The sequence below is a fragment of the Tursiops truncatus genome, chromosome 12, assembly GCF_011762595.2.
Source record: "Tursiops truncatus isolate mTurTru1 chromosome 12, mTurTru1.mat.Y, whole genome shotgun sequence".
In the NCBI taxonomy this organism is placed as follows: domain Eukaryota; kingdom Metazoa; phylum Chordata; class Mammalia; order Artiodactyla; family Delphinidae; genus Tursiops; species Tursiops truncatus.
The window spans coordinates 36695637-36712833 of NC_047045.1; the positions used below are offsets into that span (position 1 = coordinate 36695637).

A 17197-nucleotide genomic window follows, 5' to 3' on the forward strand; every position below is an offset into this window, starting at 1 on the left:
AAAGTATGAGATTAGATCACTCCCTAACACCATACACAAAAATAAAGTCAAAATGGATTAAAGACCTAAATGTAAGGCCAGACACTATCAAACTCTTAGAGGAAAACACAGGCAGAACACTCTATGACATAAATCACAGCAAGATCCTTTTTGACCCACCTCCTAGAGAAATGGAAATAAAAACAAACAAATGGGACCTAATGAAACTTAAAACCTTTTGCACAGCAAAGGAAACCATAAACACGACCAAAAGACAACCCTCAGAATGAGAGAAAATATTTGCAAATGAAGCAACTGACAAAGGATTAATCTCCTAAATGTATAAGCATCTCATTTAGGTCAATAACAAAAAGGAAAGAACCCAATCCAAAAATGGGCAGAAGACCTAAATAGACATTTCTCCAAAGAAGATATACAGATTGCCAACAAACACATGAAAGAATGCTCAACATCATTAATCATTAGGGAAATACAAATCAAAAGTACAATGAGACATCATCTCACACCAGTCAGAATGGCCATCATCAAAAAATCTAGAAACAATAAATGCTGGAGAGGGTGTGGAGAAAAGGGAACACTCGTGCACTGCTGGTGGGAATGTGAATTGGTACAGCCACTATGGGGAACAGTATGGAGGTTCCTTAAAAAACTAAAAATAGAACTACCATATGACCCAGCCATCCCACTACTGGGCATATACCCTGAGAAAACCATAATTCAAAAAGAGTCATGTACCAAAATGTTCATTGCCGCTCTCTTTACAGTAGCCCAGAGATGGAAACAACCTAAGTGTCCATCATCGGATGAATGGATAAAGATGTGGCACATATATACAATGGAATATTACTCAGCCATAAAAAGAAACGAAATTGAGCTATTTGTAATGAGGTGGATAGACCTAGAGTCTGTCATACAGAGTGAAGTGAGAAAGAGAACGACAAATACCGTATGTTAACACATATATACGGAATTTAAGAAAAAAAAATGTCATGAAGAACCTAGGGGTAAGACAGGAATAAAGACACAGACCTAGTAGAGAATGGACTTGAGGATATGGGGAGGGGGAAGGCTAAGCTGTGATAAAGCGAGAGAGAGGCATGGACATATATACACTATCAAATGTAAGGTAGATAGCTAGTGGGAAGCAGCCGCATAGCACAGGGAGATCAGCTCGGTGCTTTGTGACCGCCTGGAGGGGTGGAATGGGGAGGTTGGGAGGGAGGGAGACGCAAGAGGGAAGATATATGGAACATGTGTATATGTATAACTGATTCACTTTGTTGTGAAGCAGAAACTAACACACCATTGTAAAGCAATTATACTCCAATAAAGATGTAAAAAAAAACCCAAAAAACTGATTATCAACCTGAAAAAAAAAATCAACCTCATCTAATTAAGACATTCACCTAAAAAAAAAGAAAAGTTGCTACTCAGTGGACTCCTGGACTCCCTGGTCTTGAAATCAATCCTGATCTGAGGCGGGAGGGGTCTAAGGAATTGAAGAGGCACTCAGCATGGAAGCATCCCCAAGGTTCGTCCAGCCAATATCTTGACTCTTGATTTCGATGTATGAGCTTCTGCTTTGTAAGACCTGCTTGTAAGATCCCCACCTGCGGAACCCTGACTCAGGTTCTGAGCCCAAGCCACCCCCAGTAACCTGCAGTTCCCCAAGTTCCTCTGGGCTGGGTGGTTGTCTTCCCAGAGAACGGAGAAGCTCCTTCATCTGTTTTTAATAACTGCTATTTTGTGTTGGATTGTGTGCTGCTGTCTGCCTCCTGAAACATCCACATACTCTCTAGATGCCCCTCTTGGCATCTACTAACCACAGTTCTCATTTGTTGAACATTTACCTTATAGCAGTCACCATGTGGAATAACTCACTTGCACTGTCTCACTGAAACCTCACAGCAAGGTCATGAGTTAGTTAGATATTAGTTATCCCCATTTAACAGAAGAGGAGTCTGAGGCTTTGAGAGGTTAACTTGTTAGTAAGTGGTGAAGCTGGGCTTCAAACCTAGATCTGTCTTTTGTCTGCCTCCTGCTGCCCCGCCCCTCCCCACGGCCAGTGGAAGATAGTCCCGTCTGCAGCAGGGTCTGTCTCCCCTCCATGGAAACAGCTTGGTCTAGATCTTTCTCACTGCGTGTGTGTTCTGAAATATGATGGGCTCCTCTGAACTTTTCATTGCCTTTTATAAATAAATGGTCAACAATATTCTCACTTTTTTCTATCACAGCTACCACAATCATATCCTCAGTGACACGTAAGAATCCAACAAGCACGTTAGGAAGTGCACAGAGCAAAAATCCCAAAGCATCTCTGCCTTTCCGACGTATAACAGTCCCCCCAAAGACATCATAAAAGGAAAAGGATGCGAAATCTCTGGGAGGAAGTTTTCTGAGAGCGTTTACGTGACAAAGAAGTCAGGAAAATAGGGCATTGTTGTGATTCCCTTCTTCGTTTCAGGATCTGAAGTGGTTCAGAAAGAAAGACACTCCAAAAGGAAGATGGACTTCCAGGGGATGTGACTCACAAGGAGGAATATGAAAGCAAAGTGACTTGTCAGATGGACAATGGGCTTTTATTTGAAGCATATGGAAGAATACGAGAGGTGGAAGTTAGGAAGGGAACAAAGAAGATGTAAGAAGATGTTCCTGGCTCGGGCAGGCTGAGGGGGTGGGGTGGAAAGGCAGAGGCAAAGGAAATGCGTGGGGGAAGGGACACAAATACAGGAGACTTTTGTGTATAAAGTAGAGAAACAAATGCCCTACTTCGAGTATCTTCAAAAATATTGCCTGTTTACTAACAAGAATGAAAATAAATTTCTCTAATGCTTTCTTCCAAAGCTTTCCACTGATGCCACCCATTAGCCAGGAGAAAATCTTAACCTTCTGTCCTCCGATAGACAAAACGATCGCAGAGTTTCCAGTCTCACAAAGGGATGGTTTCCAGAAAGAAACATGAAAAGTGTGTTTCCTAAAAGAGATACCAAAAGTTTATGCTTTTGAGCTTGGCTATTACCAGTAAGCCTCAAGGAGACCAAAGAAAACAAATGCAGGCAGAAGAAAGGAATCAGCCTCCTTGGCCGGTTTACCACTCCATGTCTCCACAAGGCATGGCCATGCGTGCATAGCTTCCTCTGGTGCCACATCTGTCCTCAAATAAAACTCTGCGATGACTTTTCCTCTGTCTCTGAGGAAATGCCTGTTATCAGAAATCTCTGTTTATAAGACCGAGTACCTCAGAAAATGCCATCTGGTGCTCTGGAACTTGACATTCTTGTGCAAGTTTATCGTGATGAAATCCTTGGCATTTTCCTGAGGTTTTTTACCTTCCGGCCAAATGTTAGTTGGTACCTGTTCCTGTAAGTCTTGAATTCTCCTTTCCCAGCTACAGAGATCAGCCTTAGGGGCACTTTTTTAACTTAGAAATCTTCCCCTGAAACTGTGTCCTGGTTTCTAGCCCTGACCACAGCCCCCTCCCCAGGCTCTGCCTCCTTGAAGGCCTTGTGCTGTATTTATTCTCCACTTTACAGAACTGACCTGCTACACTGGTTACTTAAAAGTTTGCAAAATAACTTAGACCATGCTACGTCATATGTCATTTAGTGTTTATCGGTCACCATATGTGCCTAAGCCTTCAACAGTATCTCTGTATTGCCATCCAGCTCCTTTCAGATAAAGAGCCCATACACACTTTTCTTTAAGCATTATTTCCATTTCCGTTGTTTTTTAGGTAATAACCTAGGCCTGGGAAATAACATGATGTAGAAGGAAAAAAAGCATTGAATTTGATGCCAAAGACATGTAATTTTAAATCCTGGTTTCCTCCCCACATTTTTTTTCTCTCTCTCTCTGAACTGGGCAAGTGACCTAATTTCTTATTTCTTTATCTTTAAAGTGGAAGTGATGGTGAAGTTGTAAAGATTAAATGTGATAATCCATTCATGTGGCTGGCACATAGGAGGGGCTCAAAAATATTTCTTGGATAAAAGCGTGAATTAATAAATTAATAAAAGAGGAGGGCAAAAGAAGAAAAAGGAGACCTAGTTTTGCCTCTCCACTGTGTGCTGGCTTCATAGTAAATTTTTCAGTTTAGTAAAGGAAATAAAACTACCAAGCAATGCAGTAAGTACAGATGATGGAGGAATGTGTAGGGGACTCTGGTGTACAGAGGAAAGGCTCCTAACCCAGCCTTATGAAGGAAGAGAGGCAGGGAAGAATCCATGCCTTACCTCTCCTATTAGATCTCTCTTAGACCTGCTTTGCCTGCCTCTTGTACAGTGATCGTTTACCAGTGCATTAACATTTTATGTAAGACAAGATACAATGATCTCATGTTGTATATCACACCACAGAAATTCAACCACTTTGGGTGGTGACTTGGTGACCTGATGGAGCTGGGCCGTATAAAGCACGCCTAAGGAAATAGTCACACTTTCTTCTCAAGGTTTACGGAAGCTGCTTTTTGGAGACCTGATATGAAATACTCACACAAGTCTGTGACACAGGAAAATGGAATTTGGTCCTGGTTCTATTTCCTACTAGGTTTACCATCTACTGAAGCAAAGCCCCAAACCTCCACATTCCTTAGTTTCGTAGGTACCAGACGTCATCAAATGTATCTGTGTGCTATTGAGACAGTGTTAGTAATGTGAGGGACAAAAACTCATGGACATGTCTCCAAAAAGTTAGCCATTTCCTATAGGTAGATTGATTCCTAATCCTGACAGAGTTATTGGTTACCTCAACACAACTGAAAAGCTTGCTTTTCTTCTCTACAAATTTTAAAATTACATATTTTCCCATGTTTAACTACTTTTCTCCTAAATGAAAGCGCCAAAATACTAGGACTGACCCCATTAAATCAAATATTTTGATGAATTGTCTTGTAGAATGTTCCACTGGTAAACATTTTCCCCCTAAAGTTAGAGGATAGCCCTGTGTTGTAGATCGTATTGTTCTCCTGTTTTACAGATGAGAAAACTGAGGCATGAGTACAGAATGTGATTTGCCTAAACTTTTGTAACAGCTTAAGGGAAGGTCTGGGAATCTCTACAGTGCCTGTGTTTTCAAGTCTGTTGCTTAGTCATGAGACATCAGGCATGTCAAGAACTATTAAGATCATTAAAAATGCTCTCTTAGGGGAGGTCAGTGGTTCTATTCCCATGATGTAAAGTGTGATAAACTGCAGGGAGGAAAATAAATCATCTCAGAACAAAAAACAACATTTGAGAGTAGTGGAATCTCAACCTCAGCTTTGAATATTCTTATTCAGGAGTTGGAAAATTATGTGAGATGACTGCATTGGACTTGGCCACAGTAATGTCTATGCTATTCAAGCACTCTTGTGCAAACTCAATTTCTAAAAGTTACAAAGGGAATTTTTGTTCAGCAAAATGTTCTTGTAAAAGTTGTCTGCTATTAAACTGTAGACACAACTCCAAGGAATCTCTTACTAGAAAGCAATGCATGATTCCAACATGAATCACAGGCTAAATTGACTATTTTCCCAGGATGTTATAACTGACTGCTGTACTCAACTGAAAACTAGGATACTCTACTACATCTGTGACTGAGATGCCCAGTGAACAACCATTTAACCAAACAGTATGAGTTTGCCATAAGTCAAAGGGAACCCAATGGAACGTGGTTAGGGCAACTTTCAATTCAAAAGACTACAAATTGATAGAATGTGCATCGTGGACATTAATCACCACACACCTAAATCACAGTTAAAGTGAATCTAGGAAACACTCTGGAACATTCGGCCTTTTTCCATCTGGATGTCAGGCGCAGTAAAATTCCAACATGGAAAGGGAAATTCACTCCACAGTCAAGCCTTGAAAGAATGAATCTCTTTGCGTATCAAGGTAGATCATGACCACCACGTAAGACTCATTAAGTGCCCAGAAACCCATGGCACTGTAATTGGCAACGCCTAGATCAGGAATGTAATTTCAATTCCAGTTTCACTCTAACCATAATTTTTATTAATGGCACCTGTGAGAGAAGGAAATCAGAAGAAGATACTATATTTTTTTTTATGAAACTACCTAACATTCAAACAGTGCTTTGTTCTTTGAAAGTAGTTTCACACATCCGTCCCTCACAAAACCCGACTGCATTAGTTCAAAAGGCATTACCACCTCCACTTTTTTTTTTTTTTTTTTGCATTACGCGGCCGTCTCACTGTTGTGGCCTCTCCCGTTGCGGAGCCTCCGGACGCGCAGGCTCAGCGGCCATGGCTCACGGGCCCAGCCGCTCCGCGGCATGCGGGATCTTCCCGGACCGGGGCACGAACCCGTGTCCCCTGCATCGGCAGGCGGACTCTCAACCACTGCGCCACCAGGGAAGCCCCCAACTCCACTTTTACATAAGGAAACTGAGACCCAGGTGAAGCTAAGACATTTGCTGAGTTCAAATAATAAATCAGCAGCAGAAGTTAGACTAAAATCCAGATTTCTTTCTTTTTTTTTTATGTTGATAGTTTTCATTTAAGTTTTTAATCCTCCCATACAATTTTCTTTATGTACTTTTGAATAGCCTTTAATATTTTCTGATCTCAAACAGCAAATATTTGGCAGACCCTCTATAAAAAAGAACTTCTGCCTTGGTTCTAGACATGGAATACTTGTAGCAAACATTTCCTTATTAAAAAACATTAGGATATTTATTTCATTGATTCACAGGCTATTCATCTCATTGATTCATGAGGTAAAATACATTTTTGTGTGTAGAAACATGAAGCTTCTTTTATTGATTTGTCTTTGTTTTAAAAGTTAAAAAATATAGAAAGATACAGTAAAAAATATAATAAATAGGAGTGTACTTACCACACAGCATTGACCAATATTAACCTGTTCTGGTTTTGCTTTATGCATAAATACGAAGCTGATAAATCTCTCACTTATTCATCTTTGACATAAAATCCGGATTTTTGGACCCAGAAGCCGGGGAGCGTGAGGTCACACAGACCATGTGGAGACACAAAACCCTTCCCCCACTCCTGGGGGAAAAGCTCTGACAGCAAATGCTTAAGTTATAAACAAGCCCCTCTCCCACTAAGATACAACCAGTAGACCCCAAATATAATGCTGCTGGTCTTCTCCTGAGAGAACTGTTGAGTCATTATTTGCTGCATTTTTCCAGAACCTTTCTTCTAAAAGTTTACACAGCACTTGGTCCATACTCAGCTCGACAAGGGGCTTTGGAATAATTATTTCTTTAAAACTGTTTATTTAATTTATCTATCCATTCATCCATCCGTCCATCTATTTATTAGCTCCCAGTGAAAGGGAAGGGGAAAGTGCCTTGGGCAACAGGAGTGACTGTAGCTGTTATTTGTGCAAAGTAGAAAAATAATTGGTTGTTTTTCCTTGTCTATTCAAGTTCTGCAGATCAGCTATTCTGAAGGGTACCAGACTGGTCTAGCACATTGAGAAACTTAGGGGAAAACTGAGGTAATGTGAGGCCTTAGGGGCTTTTCTTGTTGTTGAAAGGCAAATAGCATTTTGTATTCAAGTCATGTAATATATGTGGCGTACGAACTGATGAAGGAGTCACTTGTCGGAAAGTGAACAAACTTGCCTAGTGACATAGTTTTCAGTGTCAGTGTGTGTGTGTGTTTTCTTTCTGGGCAATGTCTCCCTTTGACTCATCTCATATTTTGAATAATGGCATTTTTTTAACTGGCAAATTCATTTCCAAATTGTTTTCACCCTTTTTTTCTCATTTTAGAGATATGGCTGAAGCAGCAAAACTACAAATGGAACCCAACGCTTTGATTGTTAGAAACTTTGGGACATAGCAGACAAATCAGAACAATGCAAAAGGGATATTTCCAAAAATCTGTACTTCACGATAAATGAATCTTTACTAGAGTCACATACTAAAGATTGAGAGACTGACAAAAGTGCTGTGCTTTACCAATATCAAATACTATTATTATTAACATAAAATAATGCACACAAATAGCTATACAATTATATCCAGTCTATAATGATAATTCTCTCTATGACTATTTTTTATTTCTTATTTAACTCATTTCTTTTTTTGTCTCTTTGGGCTCCTTTTTTTTTCTTGTTTATGTCATTCACTTCAATGCTTTGTCTGAGATTAAATTAGATATGAATTTATGGGTTCTAGAATATAAAAGCCTCTGTTTCAGTGCACACGTATTCAGTTGGGGCCAGCGCCTTCCTGACTGATAGGTGGGAAAGAGGAACCCAGTAACTGACACCCTTAGCAAAGCACTGGGGTATTCTTCTGTTGCTGTTTTTTTTTTTTTTCTTTTTCTTGTATACATTTCTGTTCACCAGTCTTCTCTCAGGGCAACTTGGATTTCCATGTCTTCCAAAGCGTTTTGGACTGCTATTCTGTGTTCCACTCTATCACATGTATCCTAATGATCATCTGTGCTTCTCTCCACCCTTCTGAGATTTTATCTATCAACTCATTAGCAGGTGAAGCCCAGTGAGGTGCTGCCATGTGAAAAGTTTTCAGTACATCTTAGATTGTAGCTCTTCAGCCTCATATCCAAGAGTGGAAAGACTCTGGAGAAAACGAGCTCTTCTAAAAGAAAATAATGGTTAACATACCCAGATAGTTTGTTGCATCTTTCCATGGAAAAGAGAATCTATGACATCCTCCAAAATACCAAGTAGTCTTAAACGGATAATGTTGCTCTTGTTGGTATGAACTACTAAAACTATTGAAAACTCCACAGTTTATAGACCACAACGTGTCCTAAAAGTCCAATTTTTTCACATGAATTAAAAGGTCTATCTGATGCAAGTGTTACAAAGACTTTGTCCATAACGTGAATGATGTCCTTGGTACTATTAATATTTCGGCAATTGACTCTCGTCTCTTTGGGGGATACTTGATTTCATTCATATGCTTGTTATTTGCCCTGTTACAAGCACTCACAGGACACTGTCAGTAACTCGGTGTTGGATAACTGACTTGTTGTTTTTCAGGATACCAATTACCCTTCCTAGCTTACATCTTGTGTGGGCTTGGCAGACGTCAGCTCCCTAGCACCTAGAAGGCATGTCCTTCTCCGGGGTAACTTCATGGAAACATGGACTCTGTTGCAGCTGCCTGAGGCTGGAATCAACTCCTCCTCTGTCTGCGTTACAAAATAAGTGAAGACTAACCAGCCCAGGCAGGTTGTCTGTATCCCTGGATTGATCTCTTTGCCTCTGTTCAAGAGCTTTTTCTGTAAAATAACCAGACTACACCTAAATTTCGCCATGTGATTTGGTACAAACAGGCTTTCATGCTTGCTGTGTCATCAAGGGGATTTCAGGACTGTCTCACTGGTCTGCCTTGGCGAAGCTGACGCAATCTCCCGTTGGTCTGTGCTCAGGAATCCGGGTGGGAAGTGAAAGTACAGACGAGCCCGCCTAGGCCATCTCCACCAAGCAAGAGCCTGCTGCTGGCTGTGTGTGGGACTGAGACCCAGATTCAGGCCAATTCAAAATGAAAACCTTCAAATGAGTGCTCCGAAAGTAAAACGAAAACTGAATCTGCCTGCTACCTCTCGAGGAGGCCCGTAAGATGGCAAAGGTTTTGGGGTACCAGGTCAGGCTGAAGGATTAAGGACAGAAAGCGGTTTGCCCCTCAGACTAGATATCCTTTCCCAGTGGCATGGCTGTGGAAAGGTGGCACTTAGCAAGGTCAAGCAACCCACATGGGATGTAAATGTCCCCTGCTGGACTGCACCTCACCCAGGCCTTTCCCTGTGACACCTCCACAGAGGGACAGGCTCCAGACTGAACCTGAAGAGTTCTAGGAAATCCTCTCTGATTTAGGACTTTAAAAGGCAAATGAGAACTAGAGGGATTTGGAAAAACTCGTACTGGGTGAATGTTTATGCTTATGGACATTCACCAGAAAGGAAAAAAAAAAATTGCTCTAATAGTCTCTAAGCTATTTTTATCACTTAAATGAAGAAGGATTTGCTGAGGTCGTTTGGCATAAAGCATATCACAATGTTTTTCTTATTAAAAATTTTCTCTGGGCTTCCCTGGTGGCGCAGTGGTTGAGAGTCCGCCTGCCGATGCAGGGGACACAGGTTCGTGCCCCGGTCCAGGAAGATCCCACATGCCGCGGGGCGGCTAGGCCCATAAGCCATGGCCGCTGAGCCAGCACGTCCGGAGCCTGTGCTCTGCAACGAGAGAGGCCACGACAGTGAGAGGCCCACATAACGCAAAAAAAAAAAAAAAAAAAAATTTTCTCTGATTATCTATTCATGCTCACTGACAAAACAGTCAAATGTTACAGAAACATGTTAACATAGAAAATGAGAGGTCTTCTCTTTCAGTACATCCCCAGAGGTAACTTATTTTTAAAAATATTTATTTATTAATTTGGCTGTGTTGGGTCCTAGTTGTGGCAGGTGGGTTCTTCGTTGCGGCATGCAGGATCTTTCGTTGTGGTGGGTGGGCTCTTCATTGCGGCATGTGGGCTTCTATCTAGTTGTAGCGTGTGGGCTCCAGAGCGCGTGGGCTCAGTAGTTGCGGTGTGCGGACATAGTTGCCCCACAGCATGTGGGATCTTAATTCTCCAACCAGGGATGGAACCTGCGTCCCCTGCATCGGAAGGCAGATTCTTCACCACTGGACCACCAGTGAAGTGCCCCAGAGGTAACTTTTGATAGCAATTTGTTTTATATCCTCAGTTTTTTCCCCATAGATACACTATTATCTGTCCGCCTATCTATCTACCATCTATTTATCTCTATTTTATTACAAGAATGGAATCTTCCTTGATACATTTATAAATTGCTTTTCATTCCATTCAACAATATACCTTTCCATGTTTGCTTATAAAGATATACCTTGGTTTCTTGTTTGGTTTTTAAGACTAGACTTCTTTAAAATTATCAGTTATACACAGAATTAAAGCAAAGAATACAGAGAGGAATATATTGAAAATAAAAATGCTTTCCTTCTTTCCTTATCCTACAGTATCACTCTGGTCCTTGGAAGATTTTTAAAGCATATGCAAGTGTATGCATACGCGTACTTGTTTACTCTTGTATATATAGATTTTTCGCACAAATGGAATTGCACTGCATAGTTCTGTGTCTCCACAGAACAAGAATGCCTTTCAATTGTACCTAAGGGTGTTTTAACTGAAAGCACAAAAGTGCCTTCCAGGAGGGCAGAGACCACATCTGTCTGGCTCACGGCTATAGGGACTTTGCCTGGCACCCGTACTCAGAAGCCCTGAGAGTCTTCTATTCCAGGCAGAAAATCTCTGGGACAAAATCTATCCCTTAGCTCCAGATGCTCAACAGACCCATAGGAAGTTTTCTTCTGTAGATTCAAGGTCCGGATCTCCATGGAGGAGGGCTTCCTCTTACAGGCACCAGCCTGCAGTGAGACCCATTCCTGGATGTGGGAACCATGAGGTGCTCCAAAGTGGGTAGGGGAGCGCATGCTGGCCGGAGAGGGAATAAGGAGGCCAAAGAGGTCCGCAGACCTTGACTGTGCTGAAATTCTCCTTCACGTCCAGCGATCCATGAAATATAGTCTTTTGGGGGAAGAAAATCCAACTTTAATAGCAGAAGTGGATTCCTAGTAATCAGTGAGATTATTAATAATGAATCTTGGTAAGATTCTTAGTGGATTTTTAGTAAATTTTGAAAAATTATTCCTGTGTGTGTATAGGCTGACACAGCCAAGTAACAATATTAAATAATGTGTTTTATTTAACTCTTTTGCCCATTATAATTTCTCTAACATATTCATTCTATAATATGCCTCCCTCCCCAAATGTGATATTTAGTTTTTAATTCTTCAGTGTTAGGGGAAAGAAAAAGGGGGATTCATGTTACTAAATTTGAGCATCATTGCAGGCTATAAAAAAGCCAAATATTTCAGAATTTTAACCATAATTTTGGGGTTAATAGAAATTGAAACCAATATATGGTATTCGTGAATAAAAGAGAAAACCTATCTATTGGAGAGACTTCAAAGGTCAACACATCCCAGAAAGGCCCTAGTATATAACAAGAGACATTTATTAAGCACTGACTTTGGGACATTGAAATGTCACCCAAGGATTTACGGATTTTGAGAAATGTGTACAATTTCTGTGGGGAGTTTCCGTTATCCCAAACGACAGGGATAACAGAAAGGAAGTTTTCTTAGGGCTTATTTTAAAATGCTCTAAAGTGCTAATGAGTCAGGATGACGGTTGTCCAGCTGGCTACAGGCAGTTGGTACATAAATCAGAAGGAATCGGCCATAGTGAGCCTCTGTATGGAAAAGCTAACATAAACTGGCAACGGATCGCTCCCTCTCCTTTGTTTCTGTACAAACTGTGTACAGAAAACTACGTGCCAGAGTGTCTGAGAATAGTGCCATTCTAATCCCTACTAATTCTTAGGAAATGCAATTGTAGGAACAGATTTCATAAAGTGCTTTCAATCTTATACAAATCTATATAAATCGCAGACCCCTGTAAATGCCATGTGGACCTCAGAGCTCTAGCTGGGACAGCAGCCTCACTCCTCTCTGGAGCTTCCCAAGCGCAATCACTGGTCCCCTGGTAGAGTCCTTGCCGTCCTGACTGGGCACATCTTACCAACTGCCTTCAGTTCCAGAGAATTTGGGGCAATCTCACCTCATCTGCAGTGCCATGGATTTGCCCCCTGAATTTGAAAGGCCTCTCCCTTTTATAAGGAAAAACCAACCCTCTGCTTCTGCCTCATTTGCACAGGGAGCTGCAAATGCCTGAACTGAAGTGATTGCTTACTGTCCCTGGCTGTGAATAGGCTCTCTCTGTTGAAAACTGAAAATCTATGGGGCGGATGGCATGAGTCCTGTTGAGTGGTGCGTACTTTCTCTCCACAAAAGCACTTTTAGATGCATAAGGGATGACAGAGTGAGACTGGAAGTGATTTGCTCATAGCTTCCAAAGCTGATGAGCATCCGTGAATGAGCCTCTTGGAATGCGGAGCATCAGTGTCCCTCTTTCAACTTGCACACCATCCTGTAAAATAAGTGGCAAGTACCACCTCAAAGATGCAAATCTGCGAACATGGAGCAGTACTAAATTTGAAAGAATTCATACACAGTAACGGTCACATTCCCCATCAAAATGTCCTATGATGGTAATGAGGGAATAGTTCACTGGGATCCTTAATACAAGGTTTCTTATATTCTTATGCATTGCATTTAGGATTATCTAAGGTATAAAGGTCTAAGGGGAAAGGCCAAGAAACTGAGAATTTGTAGTCTTGGATTGTTTTCTTAAATCTACTCATTACTGGGCTTCCCTGGTGGCGTAGTGGTTGAGAGTCCGCCTGCCGATTCAGGGGACACAGGTTCGTGCTCCGGTCCGCGAGGATCCCACATGCCGCGGAGCGGCTGGGCCCGTGAGCCATGGCCGCTAAGCCTGCGCGTCCGGAGCCTGTGCTCCGCAACGGGAGAGGCCACAACAGTGAGAGGCCCGCATACCGCAAAAATATATATATATATATATATATATATACTCATTACTTACAGGGTAACTTTGAGAAAAATACAACCTGTTAATGGTTAGTCGTTTCAGTTTCTCTACTCATAAAAAAAAGGCATAAATTATCTATACCCTTGCAGAAGTCCTAGGAGAACAAATGCTCAAATGAAAGGTATTATATAAGTATAACATGGTTTTACAAAGTTTGAAAGCTGTTCTAACCTCCACTTAAATAGTTAGCATGATGTCAGGTTCACATAAAGAGAGTCTCCAATATAACCAGTCCTAGATGCTGTAGTGTGTTTTCTTTGAGCTACTAAAAAGAAAAACGTTTTCTAAATCCAATCTATTTTCTTGGGCAAATGAATTAAGTTTGTGTTTAACATGACCCTATCATGTTAAAAGACTCCATTATGAAAACAAGACTATTGCCTGGGAGCCTCTTCCATTCTGTTTATATCCCATGTGTCATTACCTGTACTATTCTGGGCTGTCTGCGATTCTGCTTCTCTTTGGCTGGACATTAACAGGACGGATAGTGTCTTTTGCCTGCCAGTGCCACATTTAAGCCGTCTGAATCCTTGAGTCTCCTAGAACAACCTGTAATTTGGATTAAGGATATATCAAGTAACTCAAAGACCCTGAGAAAAGTGTGGTTAAAAGCAGATATTTTTCTGATTTAGGATGGGGGACAAACATCACAAGCTTGATTAAGGAGACACTCCGAGGAAGCTGACCACACCAAAACCATCTAATCCTGTCTGGAAGGGCTATGGGATCTCTGCTCCGTGGCTGGCGTCATCTTCCCTCACAAGGAATATTATGTCTTAGAAGCAGAGAGAATCCCCCCTCCCATCTACAAACAGTGCTGCACTGGTCTCCGGGGATGCAAGGACTTTGGAAGCACCAGAGAGAATGGTTGAGGGGTGGGCTTTGATGACCTCTAACCTCCTGAGGTTCAATGTTGAAAAACTAACCCCCGAAATGGGAGACTCATAATGCTGCCTAGAGGTGGATGGTTCCTTTGTGTGTTTCCTTCCTTTCCACAGTGAGAAGGCTCTTCACCTTGAGAGAACCATGATCCAGGGGTGGATGTTTTCCATTCTTGATAAAGGGTCTGAGCCAGACCCTTCCTGTTCATCTTCCTGTTCGTCAACATCTGTCTCAGCCTTGACTGTGATAGATGCTCAGAAAAATATTTGCGGAACCAATCAACAAACAAATAAAACATTGTTTCATTACTTTTTCCTTGGTAATTATTCAATTAAAAAATGGATACCTCATTTACAAGAACTTCAAAAGAATTTTCCCATCCTGAAGTTCCCAGAAATCCAAATGGACAAAATATTTCCATTTTAATTTTTAAATATCAGAAGAATGCAGTGACCACAGTTTATATTTTCCCTCCTATTTTCCTCAGGGCCTGGGTTGCTCACTTAAATGCAATTTGCTGCATGTTTGGGTCAGTGACTTGAGTCGGGAAGCTCTTACAGTAATTTGGCACTGTGGAAATCCCAGAACTTTGGCTGGGGTCGGGAGAAGCCCAGGATCGGCGGTCTTGGTGGCCATGGTAGTTGGCACCAGGCAGAGGTCCGGTCTACCCGGGGCAGCAGGGCCCCAGCCTAACCAGTTTGGTTTAGCATGGAATCAGTCAGCAACACATAAGAAAGCCAGGAGGCCAGGCAAGATGACTAGGAAGGTTATAAACCAGAAAACTTCCGCCTTGGTATTTGAAAACCACACGGTATTTTACAACATTCCTGTCTATTAACTGCTGGGAAGGGCACTACCTTATTGCCTTTTGCCTAATGAAACCAACCTTTCCCCTCAGAGGCCCCCGTGTTGCTTTGATCAAGTTCAAAAGATGAGGGAAATGATGACTAAGGACCTTGGGAACCAGACTGAAGAATCTCACAGACATACTCAAGGGTTTTTTGGGGATTGTTGTTTGTTTTTTTTAACTGATGCATCATTTGGGTAAACAATTCCTATAGTCTGTGCACTTATCAAATTCCTTTACCCAAATATTTGCTATTTATAAAATAATCAAGGAAACAGACTTGTGTTTATTATTCCGAAATCAGCAGCAGTTTGATGAATTAAAAACAGTCTTACTTTTTCCTCTTTCCTCTCCCTTTACCAGCCGCTTGTAAAAGTGCCAACATTACACGCCCAACTCTCTCTTTAAGCAGTAAAAACGAAAAATAAAAGTGACCTTGGTGAACTGTAGGTTGACTCTGCCCAGGTTAGACCATGGGTCAACCACCATACCCCCTTTGTATCAGAGGTAGGTATTTGGAACCAATTGAGTTGGAAGGGGATAATGTCTATGTCTGTTTCCGGTTCACAGGGGCCTCCGCGTCACCACAGAGTTCAGACGTCTGACTAGTTTCCTGACTTTGAGAGTCTCCTACTTTAAACACGAGGGACCGACCCTGGAAAGGACAGGAAAGACACGCACAAGTCTGCCTCTGACTCCACCAACTGTCACCCTCAGGACGGTTTCTCCGGGACTTAAACCACTGTTTTGAGTGGACAATGCTCTCTGCTGCCCTCCCTGCAGGGCGATGGGGATGCTCTGAGTGGGGAAGGTCAGCACTAGGTCAGCTCTTGACAACGTACCTTCCAGGGAAGCCCCCTCTCCACTCATCGTGATCAACGCACAGAGCAAAATTAGACTCTTCAAACTCAGAATACCCTTCTAAGACTGGCTCTTGGCTGGACTGTAGTGAAGTGGTTCTATTTATATTTTACATGTGTGAAAGAAAGCCTTCATTAGGGGCACACATCTAAACTTTTCTTTCTAAAAGAGACAAATGTGCTAAATCATCATGAGGAGGGAACCAAAGCATTCAAAAGAATCCTTTCATTTAAAAATAACTACAGGTAACCGGCATCAAGCTAAAACTCCAGGGTTACAAACAACTTCAACTTTGCACAGAGTTGCCACAACGTTTAACAACTAAATTGACACGTGGAAGCCCTCTTTAACGCCACTCTACTCTTGAACGTCCTCAGTTTTGTCCTTACTTTCCTGAGCTTGTTTCTATGTTAATAAATGGACTGGTGAGTCTTGCAGACCTCTAGAGTCCTCTCACTCACTGCTCCAATTCCTTTATAATATGCTGAGCTGGCTGAAAATCAGATTTCTGCTCCGTCGAGGTGAGAACTGGTGGTTGCTAAGCCCTGAGGGAAGTGGGTTCCTGTTGGCATGATTTGGTTGAGAGAGACCAAAGCATCCAGTCTCCCAGAGGAAAGAGGGGAGAGGGGCGGGAGGGGGCTGTGGAGGGATGGGGGTTTGGGGGTGGGCTGGATCCCCAGCAACTAATGCGGGCAGGCATTTGTGGAAAAACTGTGCATTACATACTCATAAGTCAATAATAGATATTAATGAATAAAAATTTCATTTACCATTAGGAAAGGAAGAATTTTCTATTCATAAGTGAAAATTTCAGTAAATAATTTCATTATATCTAGAAGGATCCTGGAGGTAGAAGTCACCTCACCCCCCAAAGTAAGAGAAGCCTGGGTATAACGCCATTTGCAGCAACATGGATGGACCTAGAGATGATCATACTAAGTAAAGTAAGTTAGAAAGAGAAAGACAAATACCATGTGATATCACTTACATGTGGAATCTAAAATACGACACAAATGAACATACCTACAAAACAGAAACAGACTCACAGATGTAGAGAACAGACTTGTGGTTGCCAAGGGCGGG

At 41.8% G+C, this 17197-nt stretch overlaps 1 long non-coding RNA gene across 1 annotated transcript; it reads left to right on the forward strand.

Annotated features, from left to right (window-relative positions):
• Positions 1-9427: 9427 nt before the first annotated feature.
• LOC141276089 (uncharacterized) lies at positions 9428-14871 on the forward strand. The gene is made up of 3 exons (XR_012325030.1): positions 9428-9556; positions 10578-10649; positions 14157-14871. It is a non-coding gene; the product is annotated as an uncharacterized lncRNA (long non-coding RNA).
• The last annotated feature ends 2326 nt before the right edge of the window (positions 14872-17197 follow it).